The sequence below is a fragment of the Acipenser ruthenus genome, chromosome 2 (genome assembly GCF_902713425.1).
Source record: "Acipenser ruthenus chromosome 2, fAciRut3.2 maternal haplotype, whole genome shotgun sequence".
In the NCBI taxonomy this organism is placed as follows: domain Eukaryota; kingdom Metazoa; phylum Chordata; class Actinopteri; order Acipenseriformes; family Acipenseridae; genus Acipenser; species Acipenser ruthenus.
The window spans coordinates 88,148,934-88,176,775 of record NC_081190.1 but is presented as its reverse complement, the minus strand read 5'-3'; the positions used below and the strand labels follow the sequence as shown (position 1 = coordinate 88,176,775).

The 27,842-nt window shown below is 38.0% G+C and overlaps 1 pseudogene; it reads right to left on the bottom strand.

Moving 5' to 3' along the window:
• The window catches only part of LOC117409104 (GPI ethanolamine phosphate transferase 2-like), a 91,922-nt pseudogene that overhangs the window by 37,331 nt on the left and 26,749 nt on the right, over positions 1-27,842 (bottom strand).

Here is a 27,842-nt window from a genome sequence, read left to right as displayed (position 1 = left end):
CTTGTAGTAGCCAGTAAACAAAATATCCAGATTAAATCAGATCACGGACTTCTCTGGTAGGAAATTGGCATATTAGTCCTGTCAAGGGCATTGATACGATTCCTCTGCAAACCTTTTAAATAACTGTCTTCCCAAAAGTAATACATACGGCACAGCAGAAAGGTTGAGATGGAAAGCTGGAACCCTGTATATGTAGTTTATATAGTTTTCATTTAAAATGAGAACTTTGCTTCTATTCTTTGTATTTGTTTTTTGCTCACACTCAATGAATGAGCATATTTTGTTAGTGTTGTGCAAAATGTAACATTAGATTTTACAGACTTTGAGGAATTCCCAGAATTGTGCAGCTCTTAAGACATTCCAAAAAGCTTTAAAATTTTTTTTTTTTTTTTAGATTACTAAAATTTACAAAAACAAGTAAGGGTTCAATTATAGTAAAATAAATACATACAGTGCCTTGCGAAAGTATTCGGCCCCCTTGAACTTTGCGACCTTTTGCCACATTTCAGGCTTCAAACATAAAGATATGAAACTGTAATTTTTTGTGAAGAATCAACAACAAGTGGGACACAATCATGAAGTGGAACGAAATTTATTGGATATTTCAAACTTTTTTAACAAATAAAAAACTGAAAAATTGGGCGTGCAAAATTATTCAGCCCCTTTACTTTCAGTGCAGCAAACTCTCTCCAGAAGTTCAGTGAGGATCTCTGAATGATCCAATGTTGACCTAAATGACTAATGATGATAAATAGAATCCACCTGTGTGTAATCAAGTCTCCGTATAAATGCACCTGCACTGTGATAGTCTCAGAGGTCCGTTTAAAGCGCAGAGAGCATCATGAAGAACAAGGAACACACCAGGCAGGTCCGAGATACTGTTGTGGAGAAGTTTAAAGCCGGATTTGGATACAAAAAGATTTCCCAAGCTTTAAACATCCCAAGGAGCACTGTGCAAGCGATAATATTGAAATGGAAGGAGTATCAGACCACTGCAAATCTACCAAGACCTGGCCGTCCCTCTAAACTTTCAGCTCATACAAGGAGAAGACTGATCAGAGATGCAGCCAAGAGGCCCATGATCACTCTGGATGAACTGCAGAGATCTACAGCTGAGGTGGGAGACTCTGTCCATAGGACAACAATCAGTCGTATACTGCACAAATCTGGCCTTTATGGAAGAGTGGCAAGAAGAAAGCCATTTCTTAAAGATATCCATAAAAAGTGTCGTTTACAGTTTGCCACAAGCCACCTGGGAGACACACCAAACATGTGGAAGAAGGTGCTCTGGTCAGATGAAACCAAAATCGAACTTTTTGGCAACAATGCAAAACGTTATGTTTGGCGTAAAAGCAACACAGCTCATCACCCTGAACACACCATCCCCACTGTCAAACATGGTGGTGGCAGCATCATGGTTTGGGCCTGCTTTTCTTCAGCAGGGACAGGGAAGATGGTTAAAATTGATGGGAAGATGGATGGAGCCAAATACAGGACCATTCTGGAAGAAAACCTGATGGAGTCTGCAAAAGACCTGAGACTGGGACGGAGATTTGTCTTCCAACAAGACAATGATCCAAAACATAAAGCAAACTCTACAATGGAATGGTTCACAAATAAACATATCCAGGTGTTAGAATGGCCAAGTCAAAGTCCAGACCTGAATCCAATCGAGAATCTGTGGAAAGAACTGAAAACTGCTGTTCACAAATGCTCTCCATCCAACCTCACTGAGCTCGAGCTGTTTTGCAAGGAGGAATGGGCAAAAATTTCAGTCTCTCGATGTGCAAAACTGATAGAGACATACCCCAAGCGACTTACAGCTGTAATCGCAGCAAAAGGTGGCGCTACAAAGTATTAACTTAAGGGGGCTGAATAATTTTGCACGCCCAATTTTTCAGTTTTTTATTTGTTAAAAAAGTTTGAAATATCCAATAAATTTCGTTCCACTTCATGATTGTGTCCCACTTGTTGTTGATTCTTCACAAAAAATTACAGTTTCATATCTTTATGTTTGAAGCCTGAAATGTGGCAAAAGGTCGCAAAGTTCAAGGGGGCCGAATACTTTCGCAAGGCACTGTAAATAAATAAAGGAAACTTATATGCATACATAGGACATATAAAGGGATATGATTCATCATTCATCCCTTTAACAATGGGTATAGGAATGATTCATCATTCATCCCTTTAACAATGGGTATAGGCTACAGGACAGCATATTTACTTATAAACCAAGAAATACAAAACAAGATTTATGAAGAATAAAAAGGTTTTATAAACAGGAACATCTACATATGCAAGATTTATGATGAATTCAAAAACATTCTGTAAACAATAAGATGCACATTATTACTATATCACGCCATTGTCTTGTTAAGTACTCGCTTGTTGTTGGTGCAAGCACACAGGAATGTGTACGCCTTGAAAGCATGCAGAGATGAACGGCGGGGTGTATTGGTCTATTGCTGTATGCTCCAAAATCAAAATCAAAGAATGGTTTTGGCTCCACATCTTTATCATCATCATTTTCACAATATAAAGTTATCATTTAAAAAAAATAATAATAAAAAAAATCTTGCATCAAACTTCTTTACTTCTGTTATCTGAATCTATCTTATATGTTGATGTATTTCATTTGCAATAGTAGCAAGCAAGATATACCAATATAAAATAAAAGTAAACAATACTGCAAATAAACTGTACCAAAATGAAAGTAAATACTATATTGTGACAAAGTGGTTTGCAGGGTACATGTGCAGGAGTGATGCAGTGTGTAATTAGCATCCAGTTGGAAGTATTTTATTTTTAACAATCCAGGTCTGGTGACCAAATAATGATCCCCGGCAATACACAGCAATGTGTAGTGCACGGGGTAAATAATAACAGGTTTGCAGTCCCAACTAATAAACACAAAGTATCCTTCCCACAGTGTACAAACACGGTCACCAGTCCTGGGTGCGTGCAGTAGTGCTCGTGGTGGGTGATACAGTTTATTGCGTGACAATAGTGCAGTGCTGTTCCAGGTTTTGTGCTGGCCCTTGGCGAGAGCTCGGGAATGTGTTAGCCATCTAAGTGAAGGAAGAGATTGCATCTCTCTGTCCCCTTTTATGCCGTCACAAATGACCCCTTGGTAAACGAGTGCAGCTACCCCTCCAGTCCGCGACTGCCACATAGTTTCCCTTCCGGGTCGATGAGTTAATGCATCCGGGTTCTGCCCCCTTTCTGGCTGGCCAACTTCCCTTGAACCCTGGGAAAGAACTGTTAGGCCAACCTGTCTTAGGTACTCTGTTCTCACTATTTAGCACCCTCACAGTTCAGGAGGGTAGGATATATATATATATATATATATATACACACACACACACATTAGATCGTCAGTGGTGTTCTGCTGTATCTTCCATTTTTCTCAATGCACTCAAAAGATGCAAGGGATGCTTGTGCTTATTTTGGACTTCGGATCTGACCCGGATCCAAAGAATAATGGTTCATGTGTTTTTCGGGGCTTTAATAAGTGCAGTCCCAGACATGTAAACTATGCATGGCCATTGAAACACTACGAAGAGGACGTAGACAGAGACCTCCCCCTCCCCCATATAGAATACTGGTATGGCATGGTACTGCAGGTGCTCTGTTATTTGACGTACCTGCGTACATCCTGGAGCTGAAGTTGGCAATCTTACTGTTACTTGCACCATGCAGTTACCGTTTGCTTTTCTTTGTGCATTTAAAACATTAATCTATTTAAGATAATAATATCTAAAGCTTTTCTCAGTTGTAAATAATAAAAGAAAAGTATCTTTTTATATTTGATTATTATTATTTTTTTTAATTTAGTCTGTATAGGAAAAATGATTTCCATTACACGAGAGTAGATGTTAAAACTGCATGCTGATTTGAACTCTGCTCTCGCCAAGATAAGCACCAACTAAGACATAGCTTTACAGTAAACTAATGTGATCCATATGTGTCTCCATCCATTTGCGCTTCCTTCCATATGATGATGTAGATATCCTTCTGTCTGGTGTTGATGGCTGAAGTGTAATGCTGGCTCCAGGGATCAGCTTATTGCCTCCCTAGTGCATCAGCACACACAACGGCTGCGATGCTGGCTCCGGGGATCAACCACAGTGAGGTCTCCCCAGTGCATCAGCATGACAACCGTCTGGATTGAGCTAAGGGTACATCTCTGGGATCTTCAAGTGGGCACCTTCAATCTTCCAAAGATTGGAAATGAAGAATACATTTATTATCCAAGTTTAAAAATCAAATGGACAATAAATGGAAGTGAAATAAACTGGTCTCGCCAGGTATCTTTATAGTCCTGTTTGACAACTGTAAACTGAACTGTAAACTGGAAAAACCCTATTTTAAGGTACTAAGAATGAAGAGCGATTTAGGGGGCCATTTTCTTAACTCCTGCAAATAAGTAACTGGAATGTGAATACACTTTTTGGTATTGTGGTAATTGTCCCACCAAAGGACAAAGAATGGTGTCACATGTTCAGGACATCATAAAATATGATCTGGAAAAGGAACATAAGAGTAAAAAGCAAATGATCGACTGAAGAAACAAACTAGGTTAAAAACAAAACTAGTTGTACATACATTGTAAGACTGTGTAATCTGGTGCATCACATTTAGTGATAGGGGCCTGTTCACAAAGATTGAGCTATAATGATATTGACCTCTTAATATTTGTTAATTATATACATACATTATATAATTGTATATAATGTATTAAGTTGTGATTCCATGACTCATAATGTGATCTAACACAATGATCTGAATCTTCTATTTTGTCACATTATTTTTGAGTTATACTGTACTCTAAAATAATGGACTTCTTTTGCAGATGAACAACCTAAACGTGAATTTGGATAATCCTCACTTTATAGACAGAGCACTGTTGCATTAGCCAACATGAAATACTTTTGAGACATGGGATTTGGAATTCACCCAGGTTTATTAAAATTGAAATGGTTCAATACCAAGTACTGTTTGAGGGGCGTAGGAATGAGATCAGTTAAGGTAAAGGACCTGTTCCACTGTATTCGTCAGTAAATACTGTCTTCTCTTCTCTATTTTGATCAAGGTTTACACAGCATTTGACTGAGATCTTCTGTGTTCCTTTGTATGGACATATTGCCATGGAACCATTACTTAGTAAGCCTGACCCTCCATCAGAGATAAGAATTTAGAAAATATTCAAGTAGTTACATATTAACATGCACAACCTTTCTCCTCCAACTGTCTGAACAGAATTCCCAGAGCGTACAGACAAATACTCAAATCAAAAACTGGGTCAGCATAACCGCTAATGACACTGAAATAGCTTTCCAACAATTTTATTGTCTTCAGATAGGAAAGAAAATAGCTGAAGAGCCAGTGAGTAATCCATTTATAGGTACAAAGAGAGGCACTATAACTTGAAGTGCTTGATGATGGTGCTAAAGTCTTGGAGAGTGGGTTACAGTAAAAGGCAGCTGCCATATTTTATTGACCAGCCCAGACCCAACTGACAGCAAAATTGTATAAGAAGATTTTAAATCAATTTGGAAAATACCTTTTAGTTAAACCAGATGGTAATTTGTGCAACAGATTTAACTAGAAATGCTCAAATATAACCGTGGTATCCTATATAGAAAGCATTAACTTACAATTGTCTGTGTATATGTTCTATATGGCAGGGCTCTATCCTGGATTCTCACTATTTCCACTGTATATGAAGTGTTGCAGTCTGGGTATAATCAGTTACCATCTATTTAAGAGTGATTCAGGTTACTATTCATAAACATATCCCCTTAACTTAAACCCATGATTACTGTAAAACAACAAAGGGTTTGATTTTCTGCAAGAACAAAAAAAATGCATCATGAACTTGATAAATGTAGCATTAACTGCAATGATCGATTACCTCTTGAAGTGCAGCTATAAATACCATGGGATATGTCTGAATTTATACCTCCTTTGTGTGAATATACATCATGAGATATTCATTAGCAATATGTGGTCCATTGATGGACTGTGGGGATAAACTTTTCTGTAATGCTGCGGACCTCTAATTAGATTTCAGAGAGTCTAAAGCAAATTAACCTTACAACTGACAATGCAATATTCCCCAGGCCAGGGAGACAACTTATTTACATAAAATGTCACCCTTGGGTGCCTGTTTTGCTTTTTCCAAACACTTACTACCTTGACCATTTAAGTGGGTGATTATAAGGAGATATTTCACAGAGTGGGAATCCACAGTCAGGATGGATAGTGTCATGGGGAAACTGGAGCCAAGAAAGTCTGGGTATCCCTGCCATTATTGTGTACTGTTTGAAGATCATTCATCCACTTTCAAGTGTGCAGTCTTATGATGTTTTTTTAAGAGTCACCTTGTGGATGAGTGAACTTAAATAAAAGACAATACAAATAAAAATGCCAATAATCCTAGCCGGAGAGTAATATTGATATAGTTAATGATAAAAATTAACTGGGTTAAAACATGTGTCTACACTGAAGACGACAAGTCAAGTACAGCTACTAAAGTACCACTAAGAAAGAGTAAAAAAAAAATAAAAAATACAGCCATCATTTGACATTGAAAAGTTAACTTATTTAAAAAGCATGCATTCAAAATTATCTATAATTAATGTATGTTGTACCTTAGATATCAGTCAGAGATGTATGTATTTCCTTCAAGATGTCATCCATTTCAGTTAGTTTAGGTCCAGTTAGTGAGCTGTGAGGTCCAGTCAGGTGACCAATAAGGTAGTTTAATATTAAGATATCTCAGTCACCTCTTTCTAATGTGGTATCCAAATGCCTTGTTACATTATTATCAACCTGAAAAGAACAAGTCACGCTTTATTTTAAGGGCCGTTTTTTTTTTTTTTTTTTAGTTTAACTGTTAACAAACATTGTTAATTTTTAGCTAAGGGTTAAGGTTAGGGTTAGAGTTAGGGTTAATAAAAACTTGATTTAATTTGCTAAACATTACTACAGTAACAATTTGAACCGATTTCAAGCATATGATCGACTGGGTATCGACTGGTGTTTGACTGATCATCCATAGGGCTCTGGTGTTTGCAATTTTAGCTGGCCTATTATATATTAACTAACAGTTAACAGAAAATAAATAATCTACATTAACATGTTTATTAGCCGTTTGTTAACAGTTAATAAACAAAAAAGGCCCTTAAAATAAAGGGTGACCGAAGAAAAAAATATATATATATTTGACATACTGACATATATATATATATATATATATATATATATATATATTACATACTGTATGTTTGAATATATTTACAGATGACAAAATGACAGGGTTTTAAATTCACATTAGTCTTACCCAGTTGTAAGGCTTTTCTAACATAGCCCTACCTTACGAAGTACGTGTAGCTTTGCATGTAGCCTGAAATACACTCATGCCTGAGGACTGCGAGAACACTGGGTTTTCATAACTTCTTATTATCTGGGTTTCCACTGACCTTGGTGAAGTGAAGAAGAAACGCAGATGTTAATTGTTAATGTGCTTTGTCTCACACCATCTATCACGCTAAGGAAATAAGACCAAATTTGATCAAGTTAATTACGTAAGCTAGCTGTATATCTGTCCTGTACGAAGTAATGTCTTTGCTCAGAAAAACTACATCTACACTGACACCAGCTCAGAATCCCATCTCTGTACCAGGGCAGCTCAGAATACCATCAGCTGACTCCATGTGTATATATCACATGAGATTTGCTTTGTTCCTGATTTACTTTGTTCCTGAATAAACTCAGGATTGAAACTACCTGAAGATTGGCTTATTATTTTTAAGAAGAAATCGAACCTTACAATTGGCGAGCCTGACCCAGGAGCGCTTGAACCCCAATCAAGGGACCCTTGAGGGGGCCACATTTGAAACAGGATCCTGACGTGACTAGTACCAGCTTTTCAGAAGGTTGTGAGTATATTGGTGTATGGGGCACGCGTAAGGAGTTCCTGTTTGTTGTGATAAGTTCCCTTGCAGATACAGAATATTAGGTTTCAGAGATCCTCACTGCTGTTGACTGCTCAGGTTACGTACTTGTTTGCGACCATTTGACACATGAAATAGGACTCGTAGAACATACATAGTGCCAGGTTATGTATAGATGTATAACACATTAAATATATCTGTTGACTCTCGCTTGGTTGCTCAGGTTGTGTACTGAAGCATTTGACATATGAAATAGGACTCTGCAGGGTATACAGGGATAGGATTGGTTACCATGAACAGTAAATTGCATTGGTCGCACTGGGGATATCAGCGCCTGAAAGTAGTAGTTGTTTGACTTGACTGATATCAAGAATTTTCGCACATACTCTTATTTATATATATATGCTCTGAGCACACTCTTAAACTCAGGGGAGACGTTCAGGAGGACAAAGATGTTTCGGACCCCTGTAAGTGGATCATTCGTGCATTGGCTTTCAACGGACTATCTATATAGGCGGGACGGACTGCACTTAAAAAGAGAACCAATCTACTCTGAGAAAGGATCCTTGAGGAGGTCCAGAAACATTTAATCTAGAAAGGAAGGGGGGAGAAAACAAAAAACTGAAGGGAGACCACATTAAAACAAAGGCAACAACTCAGGTAAGACAGCTATTAAATGTATTTATCTTAATGCTAGAAGTCTCAGAAACAAAATGTTAGATCTTGAAGCTACTGCACTAACAAGTAACTACGATGTGATAGGTGTTGCAGAAACTTGGTTGTCTGAGAGTGATGGAGACGAATATAATATTAGTGGGTACACACTGTATAGGAAAGACAGGCAGGACAGAAGAGGCGGAGGGGTAGCGCTAAATCTGGACAAAAAAACGCAGAATCAATATGGGTCAGAATAATGGACAGAAATTCAAAGGGCATAATAATAGGAGCATGCTATAGACTGCCAAATTCAGATGCCGAGCAAAATAATCTGTTATACAACGACATTAGAAATGCGTGTAGAAAAGGAGACGCCATACTAATGGGGGATTTCAACTTCCCCTGTATAAAATGGGAAAACCCAGTGGGGAGAACGACGGACGAAATTGAAATGGTGGAAATGACAAATGACTGCTTCCTAACGCAATTTGTCAAGGCACCGACTAGAGGGGAGTCTTTTCAAATAACAACAACAGAATAACTAAAACAGAGGTCACAGAGCCATTGGCAAACTCAGACCACAACATGGTCTCATTTGAAGTGATTTTTAAAACCCAAAAAGTAATGACTAAAGCTAAGGTTTACAATTTTAGAAAAGCAAACTATGAAGGTATGAAACAGAGACTAACAGAAGTAGATTGGAGTAAAATAGAGAAAACATCCACAGAAAAAGGATGGCTGTTTTTTAAAAACAATTACATCCCAAAAGTAGACAAAATCTAAATCTAAAACAAAAATGGCCCAAATGGTTTAATAGATCAATTAAAAAAAAATATTCAGCGAAAAAAAGGGACTTTACAGAGTGGTTAAAAGGGACCAAAAACAAAAGTACACAGAAAGAGTACTTGGAAGTGCAAACACAAGTCAAAATGGAAGTTAGAAAGGCCAGAAAGAGATTGAAATCAATATTGCTAAGGGGGCTAAAACCAATTCCAAAATGTTTTACCAATATTATAACAGCAAGAGAACATTCAAAGAGGAGGTTAAATGTCTAAGAGACACAAATGGCAAAATCATAGATGAAGAAAAAAAAAAAAAACAAATATATTAAATGATTACTTTTCACAGATTTTTTACAAAGGAGGACACGGACAACATGCCCCACATGTCGACCTGTTCCTATCCAGTTTTAAATAACTTTAGCATAACAGAGGCAGAAGTGTTAAAGGGACTAGGAGCTCTTAAAATAGACCAATCTCCTGGGCTGGATGAGAGCCTCCTAATAGTACTCAAAGAAATGAAAGAATTTATTTACAAACCGCTAACCAAGATCATGCAACAGTCTCTTGACACAAGGTTTGTACCGACAGACTGGAAAATTGCAAACGTAATACCGATCCACAAAAAGGGAGACAAAACCAAACCAGGTAACTACAGACCAGTAAGCCTGACTTCTATTATATGTAAACTTATGAAAACTATAATAACATCCAAAAGGGTAAATTACCTATATGGTAACAATATCCCAGGAGACAGTCAGCATGGTTTTAGGAAAGGGAGATCGTGTCTAACTAACCTGCTTGATTTTTTTGAGGATGCAACATGGACAATAGATAATTGCAAATCTTATGACATGGTTTATTTAGATTTCCAGAAAGCTTTTGACAAAGTCCCACATAAAAGATTAATTCTCAAACTGAACGCAGTAGGGATTCAAGGAAATGCATGCACATGGATTAGGGAGTGGTTAACATGTAGAAAACAGAAAGTACTGATTCACATAAGACAGTTTACAAATGAGAGGAGGCCATTCGGCCCATCTTGCTCGTTTGGTTGTTAGTAGCTTATTGATCCTATAGTCTCATCAAGCAGCTTCTTGAAGGATCCCAGGGTGTCAGCTTCAACAACATTACTGGGGAGTTGGTTCCAGACCCTCACAATTCTCTGTGTAAAAAAGTGCCTCCTATTTTCTGTTCTGAATGCCACTTTATCTAATCTCCATTTGTGACCCCTGGTCCTTGTTTCTTTTTTCAGGTCGAAAAAATTCCTCTGGGTCGACATTGTCAATACCTTTTAGAATTTTGAATGCTTGAATCAGATCACTGCATAGTCTTCTTTGTTCAAGACTGAATAGATTCAATTATTTTAGCCTGTCTGCATACGACAAACCTTTTAAACCCGGGGTAATTCTGGTCGCTTTTTGCACTCTTTCTAGAGCAGCAATATCCTTTTTGTAACAAGGTGACCAGAACTGAACACAATATTCTAGCTGCAGAGTCACTTACAATTACGTCTCACCCGAAAGATGGAGCACAAGGAGGTTAAGTGACTTGCTCAGGGTCACACAATGAGTCAGTGGCTGAGGTGGGATTTGAACCGGGGACCTCCTGGTTACAAGCCCTTTTCTTTAACCATTGGACCACACAGCCTCCTATATATAAGGGCGCTCAAAAGAAAAGGTAAGTATGGTTTGTCACAATGACAGCGACCAAGGAGTGAAGCAATCTAAAGTTTACAGACCAGGAGCTACGTTGATAAATATGGGGCATTGTGTCTTTCTTTCTGATAGAAGGTTTAAAATATACAGAAAATAAATAGCTATTTTCTGTTAGAAGAATGATGCTTAGCTGAATACACTTACAGACAAAGATGGGTATAGTCAGCACGCAGCTGCAGACAGAACAAGACCGCTGTTTGTTAGAGTGACTGTTAATGGAAAACTTTTACAGAGAAAAAATATTGTTGGAGATCTAGAAATCTGTAACAAACTAATGTATCTGGAAATATTTTCTTAATGTATGTTAAGTGTTTATTTGTGAGTTATGTTTTTAAGACACAGGTGAATTTAACAGTCATCTAGAGCAAACTTTTTTTTTTGCTTGGCCTCACCCCGCAGTGCGATATCATATAAAATTACTGTAAATCAGTAGTCCCCAACCTTTGCTGGCCCATGGGCAACAACACTGAACTAGTAACACATTATGGGCAACATCATGCTTTGCTCTACCTATCAGCCTGAAAATATGTATTTGTGGCAAGCACAATACAGGAAACAGAATTACTCTCCCTCAGCCTAAGGAAACATTTATGTGTGTAATATAAAATATAGGACCTACACCTCAGACAATGGCGATTCTAGAGTATAGCACCACGGAGGCACCAAGGCGGCCCCAATTTAATTATGGAGGGGCACTTTAGGGGTTCTACAGTGTTTTCCCATCTAATAAAATACACCACAAAAACAACTGTGTTGATTAAAAACAAGAAATCTGTAATGGCATAATCTGAAGCAAAACTGCATTAAGCGGAAAACACACACAATTGTGTACTTTCCTGCAATTTAGCGAATTCTGAAGTGCCTTGAACCACCCAAACTTTATTATTATCCTGGACACATTTTAAAAAAAAATAAATAGCAGTAAAGTATAGAGTAAAATAAATATATAAGTAACATAAAAAATACTTTAATGCTGACATTAAATGCTGGGTGAGATTGGAGCAGATTTAAGAAGCTGATTTACCAGAGAAGTACAAGAAATAACACTGTCAACACATAATTAATGATTTAGGCACCTTGACGAAGGCACTTTTGTGTCTAAACGTTGGTGATATGTTTTTATGAATTAAATATATTTTGGAGCACAATTAAATGTGTGGTTCTTTCTTTTTCTCTACTGACTTATGGCTTCAGCCTTGTTAACTTGCACCTTGTCTACTTTGGTGTGCGGATCCTTTTTCTCTAATGATTGTCAACCATATTTTTCTCTTAATAAACCACAAATGTAATATATTGTGAGCAAGAACAGAACGGATCCCAAATTCATTTCTATATGCATCATATCATATGCTACTTGAATTAACACTAGAACCGTCGGGTTTATGCTAATACCTAGAACCGCCGGCAGCAGTCATTTTGAGAGGTACATTTTAAACAGCTTTGATATGAAAATAAAAAGAAAACTTTCAGGTACAACTCAAAAGATGTATTCATGAACATCATATCTAACATTTTCAAAATTAGCACACTGTATAACGCATGACTTCAAAAAAATGAAAAACTACAATAAAATAAACGTTTGAAAAGAAAATATTGTGTAAACAAGTGTAAACTGCTATATGTACATACAAAATTGTAAACACAAAGTAATTATTTACAAAAATAACATAAAAGGCTTTTTTTCCCCCACATTACCGCATATAACGTATGACTTAAATGAAAAACTATAATAAAATAAACATTTAAAAAGAAACTATTGTGTAAACTGGTTATATGTACATATACAACTGGAAAATCGAAATAATTATTTATAAAAAAAATAAAATAAAATAACTCGATTCCCATTGTGTGACGTGAATGCGCATTCAGGGAAACATACTTCACAGTACAATACAATACAATACAATTTGCTCTTATATAGCGCTCTTCATGTGAAGCATCCCAGGTTGCTTTACAACAAGACCCAAAAACAAATGGCTAACAGCCCAGCCTAACAGTAAGCATGTGAAAACAGATACGTCTTTAAACCTGACTTAAAAGATTCAATTGTAGCTGCACCTCTAATATCACTTGGAATAGAGTTCCAGACGAGGCGCGCAACAACTAAAAGCTCTTCCTCCTCCTGATTTTAAGTGACTGCGAGGGATAACCAAAAGATCAGCACTTGCTGACCATAGAGTGCGACTGGGAGTATAAGGTACAATCAGATCCTGCAGATACAAAGGCCCAGATTCACGAAGGGCTTTATAAGTAAGAAGCAGGATCTTAAAATCAATCCTGATTTTAATAGGAAGCCAGTGCAGTGACTTGAGAACAGGAGTGATGTGCTGTGAGCGATGCGTGCTAGTAAGCAGTCTAGTTGACGTATTCTGAACAAGTTGGAGCTGATGTAATGTACAGTCCGGTAGGCCAGAAAACAGAGCATTCCAGTAGTCTAATCTAGACATCACAAAAGCATGCACCAACATTTCAGTATCTTTGTCAGACAAGATTGGTCTCAATTTAGCTATATTACGCAGCTAAAAGTAAGACGTCTTAACTACTGAACTAATGTGGGCATCCAGACACAATTCAGAAGCCATAATAACTCCCAAATTTTTCACACTCTTGGAAGGATTCAAATAATAACCATCAAAAGGAATATTAATACAAGGCGATTTAGCCAAACTGTGCCTGGAGCCAACCAACAGCACCTTTTGTGGATTAATTTTCAGATAATTAGAAGTCATCCATGCTTGGATCTCACTCAAACACTGAGACAAAACAGCAACTGCCATTTCTGATTTAGTGGGAAATGAACAGTATATTTGTGTGTCATCAGCTTAGCAGTGAAATCCAAGGTTGTATTTAGCAATGATGGATGCAAGGGGAGCACATCTACGCTAAACAGGAAAGGACCAAGCACAGAGCCTTGTGGAGCTCCGTACTTCACATCACCGGTTTCAGAAAATGAATGACCCAAAGAAACAAATTGGTGCCGGTGTGATAAATATGGGCAAAACCACAATGCCGCAATGCCTCCAATTCCAGTAAGATTATGCATTCTCACCAATAAGATTCTGTGGTCTACAGTATCAAAAGCGGCCGAAAGATCCAGTAAAACTAAAATAGAAAATTGACCAGAATCAGCAGACCAAAGGAGCTCATTACAGACCTTTAGCCAAGACCTAGTAGCCCCCATATTAGCACATTCCACAGAGGTTTAACGCTTATCAACTTGTGGTGCGCATTTACCACATACTGCTCTTTCACACTGGGCACAGATATTAGAAGTTTTATTTTTATTGCATTTAGTTACCTGGCATTGTTTTCTGTTTGGTGTGCACTGTATCCAGGTTGAGATGCGTTTCTCTGCCGCTTTGAAGTTTTCTGATCGAAATGTTTCTACCAAAGCTCTGTGGCTAGCATCAAGATGAAATCTCTCCTACTGATATTTTCTCTGGTGCATTTCTTGTACAAAACAAAGGAATGGATGACTGCCATGTCCAGTACATTGTAAAATACAGCAACTGGACACCGGTCATTTCTTTCACTGAGTACTAAGTTTTGGGCAGATGGTGGAAACTCTCTTGTCGCTGTGTTTACTGTTCCAACCAGGCTGTTTTTTTTTTTTGTTTCTTCAACTGTTTTGCTAATTACATTAAAATTGTCATTGGTAACATTCATCCCTTTTCCCAAGTACAGTTACATCAGCCTAAGTACCACATTGTCTCCCAGTCTCTGACCAGCTGGACGAGTTTCATCTTTGCAGAGGTAGGGGTAGTGTCTGCTGCCAGCCAAAACTTGATCCTAAATTTGACAGGTTTGTTTCACATGTATTGTGTCCAGCGACACCGTGCTTTTGTTGGAAACAGCTGCTTGTCCATGTAATGTTTTATGTTTAGCTTGAAGCAGGCAATGCTGTTTTCAGTTAAGTTGTTCCAAATTTCTGATGCCAAGGCAAATATATCTGTAGTTGCTCTCAAATCAAAAACGCAAAAATATCAACACATCGAAAAATTATTGTAATAGTAATATTATAAGACAGCAGACTATATATGCTTACGTAGACAGCCAGATCTCCAAGGAATTGATAGGATTATAATAGATATTTGGATAACACATATCAAGCCTTCAAGAGCAATATTCTATTCAAATACATACTGCTGTGAACTCAGCGGAGGTAGAGATAACAAACTGGCATGTATACATATAAAAAATAGCACATTGTAGGTTATTTTAACAATCTATCTGCAATGTTTTTTATAATGTATTGTACTTTTATGATTGATTGTATTTTTATATTGACCTATTTTGTTGTATTTTATTTATTTATGTATTTATAGAATGTTTTTAATAATTAATTGTTGTTGATTGTTTTGTACAGTGCCTTGAGACACCTTGGTGTGAAAGGTGCTATAATAAATTATAGTTATTATTATTATTATTTACTTCAGGTATAAACACACAATACCTTATTTTCTGAACACACACAACACTCCTTGGCTGAACACACAGTACTAGCTCCCTGGCAGTCCTCTCTTTAATGGTGCTTCAAGCTCTCTTTTTATTCTCTGTGGCTGTTCAGCCACATTCTCACATGTATTTGGCAGGGCTAGGCATTAACCCCATCCCTGCCAACCACCACCAAAACACATATAAACACCACTGTCACAAATCCTCCCCTTCACACCAGGCCATTCCAAGGCCACCTTCCTCCCCTTTCTTTTACCCCTCCCCCCCCCCCATTAAAATATAACCACCCCTCTTTATGCCCATGTGACAGGGTGCACTCCCATTGTGCATATTTATTTATTTATGTATAATTATTTTCATTTGTATTATCATCATTATTATTACAGATGCTTTTATGCGGGTGGACGGAAACCGTCCATCATTATTATTTATTATTTGAGACGTATAATGTGTAGTTGGTGTGGATGGGGTTAAATCCCCATCCCTATAAATCTTGTGGGAATGTGGCTGGAGCCTTAATAAGGTAATTATTTGATTAATAAGTAATTAAGACTCCAGCCACAGAATATAAATGGACCCACTCCAGGCTCATTAAAGGGAGAGCTTAGGAGAAAGACTGCAAGGTTGAATGGTACTCGTTTTAGTAACGTTTGATATGGTTTGTTTTGCTTTGGCCAGTGTGCCTTTTTCTTTGTGTTTTGTAAACGTGTTTGTTTTATTATTTAATAAATATACGGCTGCGGCCGTTTTAGCCCTGTACCTCTGTCTGTATCCTGTAGCTCCTCCTCGTACTCTGCAGATGGCGGAGCTTCTCCCTCTGGGTCTGTCCCTCTGGTGCAGGTGACTCTTGTTTTGGTGCAGGCCACTCCATTTTTCTATAACACCAACTCAAGTTCCGACACCGGCAACAGCACTGGTTTCTGCTCAGGCAACTCCAGTTCCTGAACAGGCTTTGGAGATGGCGGGGCTCCTCCCTCTGGCTCTGCATAACGCAGCAGCTTCCATCTCTCTAAGATGGGCCCGGTTGGCCTCTTGTTATACAGGCGGTTTGCCTTATGCTGTGCAGTAGTCAACTGCAACAATGCTTTTATCAGCTCTTCTATTCCTAACATTTTTATTTTAGTTCCGTGCTGGGTCTGTAGGGGGAGCGTTTACCACTGCCACCACTTGTAACAAAGGCCTTTGGCCAAGGCTCGTTTTCACCCTTTAAATTAGCAGACCCAGACACAGAACGGTACTTTTTAAAGCACGTTCATGCATTTTTTATTATATACAGAAACTGAAACAACAAAAACAAAAGCCTATCTCCACTCGGAGACCTAAACTAAACTCAGCTTTTATTAACTAAAGGGTTGGGACGGCTAAGCCGTTTACTCAACATAAACACTCTTTTAACTTTGAACACCACCAGACAGCTAAGCTGTTTACCGGTCACACACATTTATTTCAGGTATAACTACACAATACCTTATTTTCTGGACACACAGCGCTCCTTGGCTGAACACAGTAGCAGCTCCCTGGCAGTCCTCTCTTTTTATTCTCCGTGGCTGTTCCCAATTAACACCAATTATCTAATTTGGGAACAGCCACATTCTTACATGTATTTGGTAGAGCTAGGGATTAACCCCATCCCTGCCAACCACAACACATATAAACACCACTTTTATTTACAGTAGCCACTTCCATTTACAGTACTTCAACACAGGAGAGGGTAGTACAAAGAAACCCTCCTGGTTTCACAAACCTGATTACCAATTCTAGACTCCCAGTACCTTACCTAAATTAACACTAATTTCAGAATACAGCGTTTTGAGTTACGGGCTCATCTCAGACTTGTTTACTCAACAAACAAAAAAATCCGCCAGCCCAGTGGATCAAAAAAGAGGGTATTAAGCAAAACAGCCACACTTTTACATGTTAGTTTGGAAAAACTGAGTAAAGAAATTATTGGATTTAATCTACCGAACCAAAAACAAGCATTAATAGACTGCTATTGCCCCATTTTTTTCTACATTTTATTTGTAACTATACTAGTCTGTGTCATAGTGTGCATGGCTTAGTAAGAAAATGTGCAAAAAAAGCCTACAGAACAAGATCCGTTTTCTATTTACCATTATTATTTTTCAAGCTTTTTCTGCTTTAATAATATAACGTATTTGTGGTTTAAACAAACATGTTAAGTTACTTTTATAACAAATATGATTTTTATACAGACAGTTCACTTCCACTTACCTTCCCACCAAGCACATTGTCACTCAAACTGCTCGCAGTGTGTGGTGGGTGGGGAGAACCGACGCTTTTTAGGGCTGTGCACAAAACAAAAGCTGGTAGAGACTTACCCAAAAAGACTCACAGCTGTAATTGCTGACAAAGGTGCTTCTACCAAGTATTGACTCGGGGGGTGAATACTTATGCAACCAACAAATGTCTTTTTTTTGTTTAATTAACTTTTGTGTCACAATAAAAAAATATTTTGCACCTTCAAAGTGTTAAGTATGTTGTGTAAATCAAATGGTAAAAATCCCAATTAAATCCATTTTAACTCCAGGTTGTAACACTACAAAATGTGGTAAAGTCCAAGGGGGGTGAATACTTATGCAAGGCACTGTATAGCAGCAGTGTGTTTGTTATTAGATGAACCACATTTATTTTGTTTTATTCATATATTTTATATAAGAGAATCAGTCATTTCTATTTTTGTAATATAAACCTTATGGGTTTCGCTAAGGGGACTCACTCTAAAAGTAGAGATGTTTAGTTTACTGCATTACATTGACAGGACGTTACTTCCTTTTTCCTGTCTTGTTGATCGGAGAGATCTAAGATGGCGATGTGAGAGAAAGTTGAACTGTTGCAAGAGATGGTAATTGTACAAGAATAAAAAGCCTATTTCTGGTTAAATAAAACCCATTTCACTGATTAACGTCTGCATCAGAGTCCTTAATAAATACCTGTGCTTACAGTTATGATAGCATTTTGTGATCACGAGACCCCCCCTACAGCCATGCAACCCCCTTTTGGGTAGGGACCCCCAGTTTGAGAAATGCTGACCTAGAGTATAATTATACATAAATGTTATTCTGTTAAAAAAAAACATTTAAGGAAAACTTAATTGTGTTATTGAGGTGTACTTGTAATTCTGTAATGATTATAAGTGAAGCCAGATGTGGTTTTATTTATTTATTTGTTGCATGAATTGAATAGTAAGCTTTAAATTACAAAGTGGTAATACTATTTGGAACAGTAATGAAAGCAAGGACTTTTATATTGCAAAAGTGTTAGTGCCACACATTTTATGATTGACACTGGTGCTTCTGTCTCTATTTTAGAAAACATACCACAACCTTGCAGCTTCCTTATTAAACTGGGAGACCAGCAGTGATTCATGCCTCTGTTTTTCTAAGGCTAATCTTTTTCTACATGACAAATAGATTTATTAGCAAAATGAACTGGCATGAACAAAACACTTTTTAGTTTGCAATAATACCAAATACCCTACATTAATAGGGAAGGAAAATATTTGTTGCTTTGGCTGAGACATTTGATTGTCAAGAGTCTTTGACGGAGTAAATGAATGATGAACTGAGAGTACATCCGTGCTTTAAGTGCAGGGTGTGCCGATAAAGGAGAAAAGCTCGACCATAGCAGATGCAGAGCTAAGATTAAGGAACTAGAAAATGAGCTGTACACACACCAAGCAATGATAGCAGCTGAAGAATAGATATATAGTGTCTACTTTTTTAAAATTAAAAGAAGGGACAGTACAATGAATAATTTTTCTTTTTAACTTTCTTGGCTTTCATTTCAATGTGCTCTGGGCGTCTTGCCAAAAAAGGAAAGATAAGGAGTTTAGTCTTTTTTTATGTTTTAAATGTATAATTGCACTGAATATTCACCTTTGTAACAACGACATGAGAAGGGAGTGAGACTGGCTTGGAAACTACACTGATAAGCAAGCCGACTAATTTAGTATAGTTATTGAGAGCAATAAGAGATATTGTTTGAAGATCAAATAAACTTCATAATTAAAAAAGATCAAATAAACTTCAAATTAAAAAAAGATGCTTTTGCCTGATAAGAGAGGTTTGGAACTTTCAGCAGGTCAGTCTGACCTTCAATGCAGTGAACTCCTTCTCACAGGCCTTACACAGATCTGCTAATAATATTTTCTACTGGTTTCATATTCTTTAAAACACATTACAGTCATTCCAATATTTTTTGCAATTTCATAAATGTTCAACTGGTATCCCAAAGATCAGCCTGCTTCCAGTAACTGTGACAGTCTTGGGTCAGTTTCTGCTCACAGTGAGTCACAGGTGTGGGTGACAGTCTTTAAAAGCCTGATACCTGCAAAAACTTAAATCTTGCTGGCAGGGCTCCCATCGCTACATTCTCATTCCCATCATCTGTGGGCAAACACATTTTAACTGAATCTGTGTCCATCAAAGAACTGCACACCCTTGCATCCGAGGCCTTCCATGCAAAAGGATCTAATGACTTATAGCACAAAAGGGATGTGCCAGAACCGTCTGTGACAGTGGTCCCTGTGGATAACAACATTTTGGATGATAGGATAGAAAGGGTGAATGCTGTGACAACGGGACCATTGAAAACTGCTGTTCTGCTGAAGAACCAATGCCTGACAACAGGATAATATTGTCACCTACTCTGGACATGTTTGTGAACAATGCAAAATCTGAATGACTTACTGTAGTGCTGAATATCTCTAAAGTGAATGTCAGGAAATGAATGGTAATGGTAATCAGTGGCGGAGGAAGAGAAAGAAGCCCCGTTGCAGGACCTTAATGTGGGCCCTCCCAAACTTGAATGTACCACTTGTTTATAAATATAAAACTACATGCCAAGTCAAGTGTTCAGTATTTAACAATATTTCATTCTCAGAATGTTAGCATACACGACACAGTATAGGTAGGGCCCTACCAAATTCACAGTACATTTTCGTAAATATCACGGTCATAACATTTTAAAAATCTTAAATTTCACGGTGGTGTAACAAAGTAGGAACATGTAGTTAAAACCGGCAAAATATAAACATTTAAAGCCCTGAGGTTAACAAAAGCATGGGACTAACAAAGTAGAAACGCTAAAAGAAAATGGAACTGGAATGCAGAGGATCGCTCTATGATTGTTGCGTTTCTGTTATTGTTATTATAAAAAAAAACAAAAAAAAAACTGTTCTGGTTTTAAACATCATTGTATGCAACAGTAACTCAAAAGCTATTCTGAAATGCTGTTTTTCTTCATTCCCTGTCTCTGCAGTGTAAATACCTGTCCATATTTTAGACACAGCTCCCTCTGCATCCACTGCGTTTGTTAGAATTGACAGACAGCGCCGAACTAGGGACAGATCTGTAGTTGGACAATATATCCAGAGGCTAAAAAATATAAACGTGAAGTCTCTGCTCATACTACTATTTGGTACATATTTGGCTTCCAAATTAGTTTACATGATCCGCTGCAGTAATGATTGTAGCACTTTTTGATTTATTTTGGACACTCATTTTAAAATTTAGGTCTAATTTGACTCACCTGACAGTGCTACCAGATGAGATCCGTAGGTCATACTAAACCCGCACCGGATGCCCGTGTCTACTAGTCAGTGAGTAGAGCCCAGTTATTGGCTGTTGGCAAGTGTCAATCGATAAATCCTGTCCAGTTTATGATGTGCTTTCTTTTTTAAATTGAAACAAGCTAACAATTGCATCAGGAACCTGTAACAGTACATATAACTTAATTGGATTTTAGTGCAGGGCAAAAGTACACAAAACAGTCCAGATTTCACGGTGCAGAATGAATGTCACGGGCCGTGTCTCGTTTTTCACGGCCGTGGAAAATTGTGCTGTTTGTTCAGTAATTTGTTCATAAAGTCAAAGCCTCCTTCTCCTGGCTTTAGGTAAGAGATGTGACATGCCTGTGATGTGCTTAAATATAGTTGCTGAAAGTAATCAGACTGCGTGCGGTTGTTGGATTTCAACTCGTCATTCAAACCGGAGACTAGTTGCTATGGTATTGTGGTTACTGTATTGCCACTGACAACAAACCCTATTCTCGATTATTTATTTTACATTATTTGCTATACTAAATTTAAATAGATATGTAGGACAGCAAAGAAGCAGAATAGTCTCCATTGACAGACAACATTCAGAGGGAGTGTACAAGAGCAGAAAAAATACTGTATTTACGTATTTGAGGGCGGATTGATTTAAAACAGTGATTATGATGACATTCGAGGTCCTTTATCAACGATTTAATCATTCGTATTTAATCATTCGTATTGGCCAATCAGCTTAAAGGAAATCTCCGATCCAGTTTCACATTTTTTTTAAAAGAGAATAGTGGTGTTGGAACAAGGGAGGATAAAAAGGTTGTAACATCTGCAATTCTAAATGTGAAGGATATCATCACCTCCGGGGCCATCTGAGTGAGTGGGCCCCTGTGCCGTTGCACTGGCTGCACCAGCTATTCCTCTGCCACTGATGGTAATGTTAGTTGTAACAATGGGTTAGTAAAGTTTAGTAGACCCTCCACAAGAATAGTAAAAAAAGATATTTGGATGAGTGTTATTAGTGAGGATGGATGTGTGAGAGGGATCAGAATAATATATTGTTCCCAAGATCTGCTGAAAGAATTGAATTACACCTGTGGCTGGAGTAATACTGGGACTGGTTATAATTAAATTTGTTGCATAAATGTGGAGAAGGTTGGAGGGGGGATTATACTGTAGCACTCAGCCTTTTGGTGCGTCTCTGTGGCAAAGTGGTGAGTGAATACAGTTGAGTGCAGTGCTGAGTGGATACAAAACAGACAGACAATGATTTCCAGGTGCAAGGGTGTTTATTGATTTAATTAACAATGTCCAGAGCCTTATGGCAAACACCTGTAAATAATAACGATGGAGTGATACAGCGGCGTGTATCACTCGGTATTTGTAATTCCCCGGGTTTGACCCGTAACCAAAAGTCCAGTTTTACACACCAACACTAAACACAAAACACAAACACAGTTCCTAGTGATAGTGAATAAGTTCAAGTGGTGTAATACAGTTCTCTGTGAAATGCAGGGATGAAAGTGATGTCGGGATTTATGCTGGCTTTTCCTACAGCTCCAGATCGTGCTACTGGTAGTCTATTAAAAAACAGACGACAGTTAACAAACACTAACAAACACAAGACAAAACTCACGGTTCACGATACAGCAACACAGACTCCTTGTAGGTTTACAACATTAACCATTCACCAAGGAACAAATCATGTACGCTATGTCCCCTATTTATATCCTCGCTCATGACCCCTAGGTTAACGAGCGCATCCGCTCCTCCAATCCTCGGATGCCATGCCGTTTCCCGTCTGAGTCGTTGAGTTTGGATATCGTAGCTCCGTCCCTTTCCTAAATGACCAACTTCCACCTACCCTATGGAATAAATTGTCGTGCCATTTAGTTAAGGGTACTCTGTTCCTGTTACACAGTGCCCTCACAGGTTGAGAAGGAGATCTAACACCAAGAACCATTCGATCTCTGTCACAATGTCCTTTAAAAGGGGTGGGCTGTGTGTGTATGTGTCAGTCAGCTTTGGGCATTGACGTTTCATTTCACTGCATTTGATAAACTTAAAAAGGGTGTATCTGTTTCAGTTTAAAAAGGGGAAGAATGGCAACAGTTGATCTGGGCAGTGTTGGGCTATGCGGCAGCCTGTTGTTGCATTTAACCGCATTCAAATGAAACGAAGCAGCCTTCAGAAATGTGTTGCGTGTCTGGCTGTTTGTTAAAATAGCCTAAGCAATATTAAAAACTGAGCTGTTTACTTGTCAGTTTGTTAAAACCGCTGAAGCAATCAATATGTATTGATATTGCTATTTACATTAATTCTAATGGGCAAATTAACAGTTTAAAGTTCACGGATAAATTGAAAAGCTAACTTTGTATAACTTGCTTAGGCATTATTTGTTTCGATTCTAAGCTCATATAAATATTATCTTCGATAAACCTCATTGCTTGAATAACTGGCTAATTGTTTTTCTCGATTGCTTAATTGATTAATGCTAATTCATTGACTAATTGATTAAGTACCTATTTCCTATTTACTAACAGGCCAAGGATAATATGCTATGTTTAGAAGTTATATTAAGCCCTGTAACATATTAAATGGGGTTTTATTTGAAAATGTTGGTAATACTTATGTACTTGGTGCCCGAACATAAATTAAACGCTGTAAAGGTTAGCCCCAATCGTTACAGATTTGGTGCCCGAACAGGGACTTGCATCCTTCAACTTTTCTATACTTTTGATTTGGTCTATTTGTTAATTTAGGAATTGTGAGTTTTTGTTTTGTGTATTAATAATGAGTTTAAACATGGAACCTATAAATCAAAATGGTCTTGGTACTCTCAATCTTAGTCTTTTGAGTAATGATGGCATAACAATGAGTTTGCAACAACCAGTAATGCTTCAGGATCACAATGATGAACAGTATTTATTGGATTTTGATTTGGAGCCTGTTTCCCCTGAACATTTTCCTAAATTGGGCCCATTTCCTTCCAGTCACCATATAGGTCATAATCTTAATACTACTGCTAGGTCTATGGAAAAAATGAAGGTGATTGTTAATAAAACACAGGAATTGTATAAGGGTCTTCAGATAGAAATACTGCACAATAGACAGTTTAGATGATAATATGACTGATTAGAAATAAATGTTTCATAATCATCAGCTTATGGAGGATTTCTTTGAAGAGAAATATAAAAATGTAATTAAAATAATATCAGATAATCTTGAGCATGTTATAAATATAATGCAAACTGAGATGAAACAGGAACTGCAAGGTTGTACTGACGATTTACAGAGCCAACTTCGACAGTTGTCATGTACTTGGAGAGTTTTAAAGAACATGTTTGAGAGGAGGTGAACGCTAAAATTGTAAAACTTAGAAAAAGAGTTAACAGAATTAAAAGTAAGTCATGAAATACTTCAACTGAAGGTGATTAACCCTTTGCGGTTTTCCCTTTCCGGTCCAATGTCGGACCCTGTCCGACATCATCAAAAAGACGTAAAAAACAAGTCTCTAGTCGTTTTTTCTCTGGAAAAAGTCGAGAAAACCATTCAATGGCCGAGTGAGATCGATAGGAGCCGAGAGAAGCCGAAAAAAAGGGGCGTATCTCATGAATACAAATAGTCCCGTCATCACATAGATAACACGGACATAAACAAACAAGATAGCTGCTTCTGCATCCAGTGCTCAAAGAATATCACAGATATTTGCAGAGCTTTTTTTAGATGTTATAGTAATAAAATAATGACTTGGATCGCATTATTGAGGAGTTTGGTGATAAAACGAGTGATCAGGAGATGATTTATCGGTATGCACTACTACAGCGAACAAGGGGTGGGGCGGGGCTGGAGATGCAGTACTGAGTGTCCTGTTGATATGCAGTGCCTTTTAAACCTGTTTTACTGTGAAAATATTTTAAACAGCGTGTCTGAAATAAACTGCGCGTGTGAAAATAAATTGGACCTGATACGCCTGAGAGGCGCTGAATAAATGGACCGCAAAGGATTAATCTGGAAGTTAATTTGAATAAAAATGAAGCAATTCATGTAGATCCTTTGACCAGTCAAACTGAGGGAGGAACTGTTAATTCGTTGCCTTTGCATTCAGAACTAAGAAACCAGAAACTACCTATTAAGCTTGTATTTCCTACATATGGCAGACATCAGGATGATTCTGATCCAGTTCTGTACTGTGTCTAAATGTCATGATTTTTTGGCTTTACGAGCAGTGACTGATGATGAAATTCTAGCCACATTATGCAGTGTACTTTATTATTATTATCTGTTTATTTAGTAGACGCCTTTATCCAAGGTGACTTACAGAGACTAGGGTGTGTGAACTATGCATCAGCTGCAGAGTCACTTACAATTACGTCTCACCCGAAAGACGGAGCACAAGGAGGTTAAGTGACATTTTTGAGACTGGTGGGAGGTGGTCTGCGATAATGTCAATAGTTGGCAGCAATTTAAAGACTATTTTTAACAGCTTTTTTGTCTGATGATTATGAAGATGAAATGGGAGAAACGGTGAGGAAAAGAGCACAAGAAGAAGGAGAAAGTATTCACGATTTTGTTTTTATCTTTCAGGCTTTGTATAGCCGATGGAAGTCGGATATTACAGATGCAGAAATAATTAAACATATTCTTAAAAACATTAATCCCCAGCTTACCAACCAACTGAGAGTGAACACTGTAACTGAATTGGTGAGCCTGGGACGGCAAATTGAAAAAGATATGAAACATCAGCAAGAACAGGATCAGAAAAGGAAAAAAGTGAGTAAAAGCACCTGAATTCTGTTTTCAAGATGACCACAGAGAAGCAGGGTATGTTTCCATCTTCCTTCAATGGGAACCCTGTTATATTCTGCTGGAGGTGTAATGGAACACATCCACCTCGGTCATGTCCACAGTATAAAGGGCCAGCATGAAATGCGTCTACAGGACCGTTCAGCTCAACACAAGATGCATGTGTGTGCAATGCTGAAGGAAAAGGCAAAGCAAGAAATAAAGAAGAGATCATTCTCACTTATCCAGTTGGGACTGTGAACCTGGAACTGATGATGCATGGTCTTAGATGGGAGATATCCACTGTTGTGCTACCATCTGATAAACTAGCTTTTATGCTAGTTCTTGGACTTGACTTCATATATTTGAATTGCATGCAAATTGATGCTAGTGGACAATCATTTTAAGCATAATTAAATCAGATATCCTTTTCAACCAGGAGCTGGGCATGTTGCAATATTGATTTCATATGGTTGTACTTCTTTATATACATCTGTTCAACCGATGACAGTCAAAAATGTGGCGATCACTATAGAACAAAAAAAAAAACTTGATTGAAAAAGCTGTTGAGCAATCCAGTTTACCTTCATGTCAAAAGGATATTCTACAAGTGATGTTGGAAGACAACCCTGATGTCTGTACACCAGAAGCTGGGAGAACGTCTGTCCTCCAGCACAAGATTGTAACTTGTAATGCAATACCAATAAAACAAAGGTCATATCGAATATCTGATTCAAAGCGAGACTTTGTGAAAAAACAAATTGAAGAAATGTTGCAAAAAGGTATAATTGAATTAAAAGATTCTATGTTGACTACCGAAGACTCAATGCGTTATCTGAAACCTGGACCCTGGATGTCCCTCTGCCATGGTCCAGCTCTCAGCTTGCATCCAAGACATAGAGGCCTGGATGTCTGTCAATTTTCTTCAGCTCAACACCAACAAATCTGAACAACTTCTAGTAGGATCAAAAACTCAACTCAAGAATCTCAATATTGCTGCCATGAACCTCGGAAACTGTCTGTTGCTGCCTTCCCCCCACTTTACGAAACCTTGGTGTACTTCTGGATAGTAACCTCTCCTTTGATGCCCAAATCTCCTCTACAGTCAAATCCTCCTTTTACCACCTCATCTCAAAGGTCCATCCCTACCTTTCCCTCCAGATGCAGAGATACTCTGTCATGCATTCATCTCCTCTTGAATCGACTACTGCAACTCTCTCTATGGTGGTCTTCAGTCACACGCCATTAGCTGATTGTAGATGGTTCAAAATGCCGCTGCTAGGATCCTTACCAGATGTAAAAAAACATGATCACATTACTCCCTGTCTTGTCCAGCAGCACTGGCTGCCTGTAAAGTTCAGCATTACTTTCAAAATTCTCCTGCTTGCCTACAAGTCCCTTCATCATCCCATTTATACCACAAAAACTTCACAAAAATAGTTCAATGGGTAACACCCAAATATTGGTTGTACTTGACTACTATGCAAAATGGGTAGAAATATTCTCCCTGCGTGTAGCTAAAGCTGAAACTATTGCTTGTATCCTGGCAAAAGAAATCTTTACAAGATGGGGTACTCTTAATTTTATCAGACCGAGGGCCTCAGTTTGTTTCTGAACTCTTGCAGCAAGTGTATCAGCAATGGCAAGTAGTTCAAAAACTTACCACAGCTTACCCACAGTCCCATTTCACAGAAAGGATAAACAAAGTTCTGAAAACTATGATTGCTTCCTATCTAGCTGAACAACATAAGAAGTGGGATAAATATCTGGTGGAATTTTGGTTTGCAATTAACTCGGCCAAACAAGAGTCTACAGGATATACTCCAGCAAAAAAAAATAATGGATATGTTTCAAGATGAGGGATCTGATGAGGAATTTCATGGTTTTACTGTAGTTGACTTCTCTAAAGATTCTTCAGCCTTTC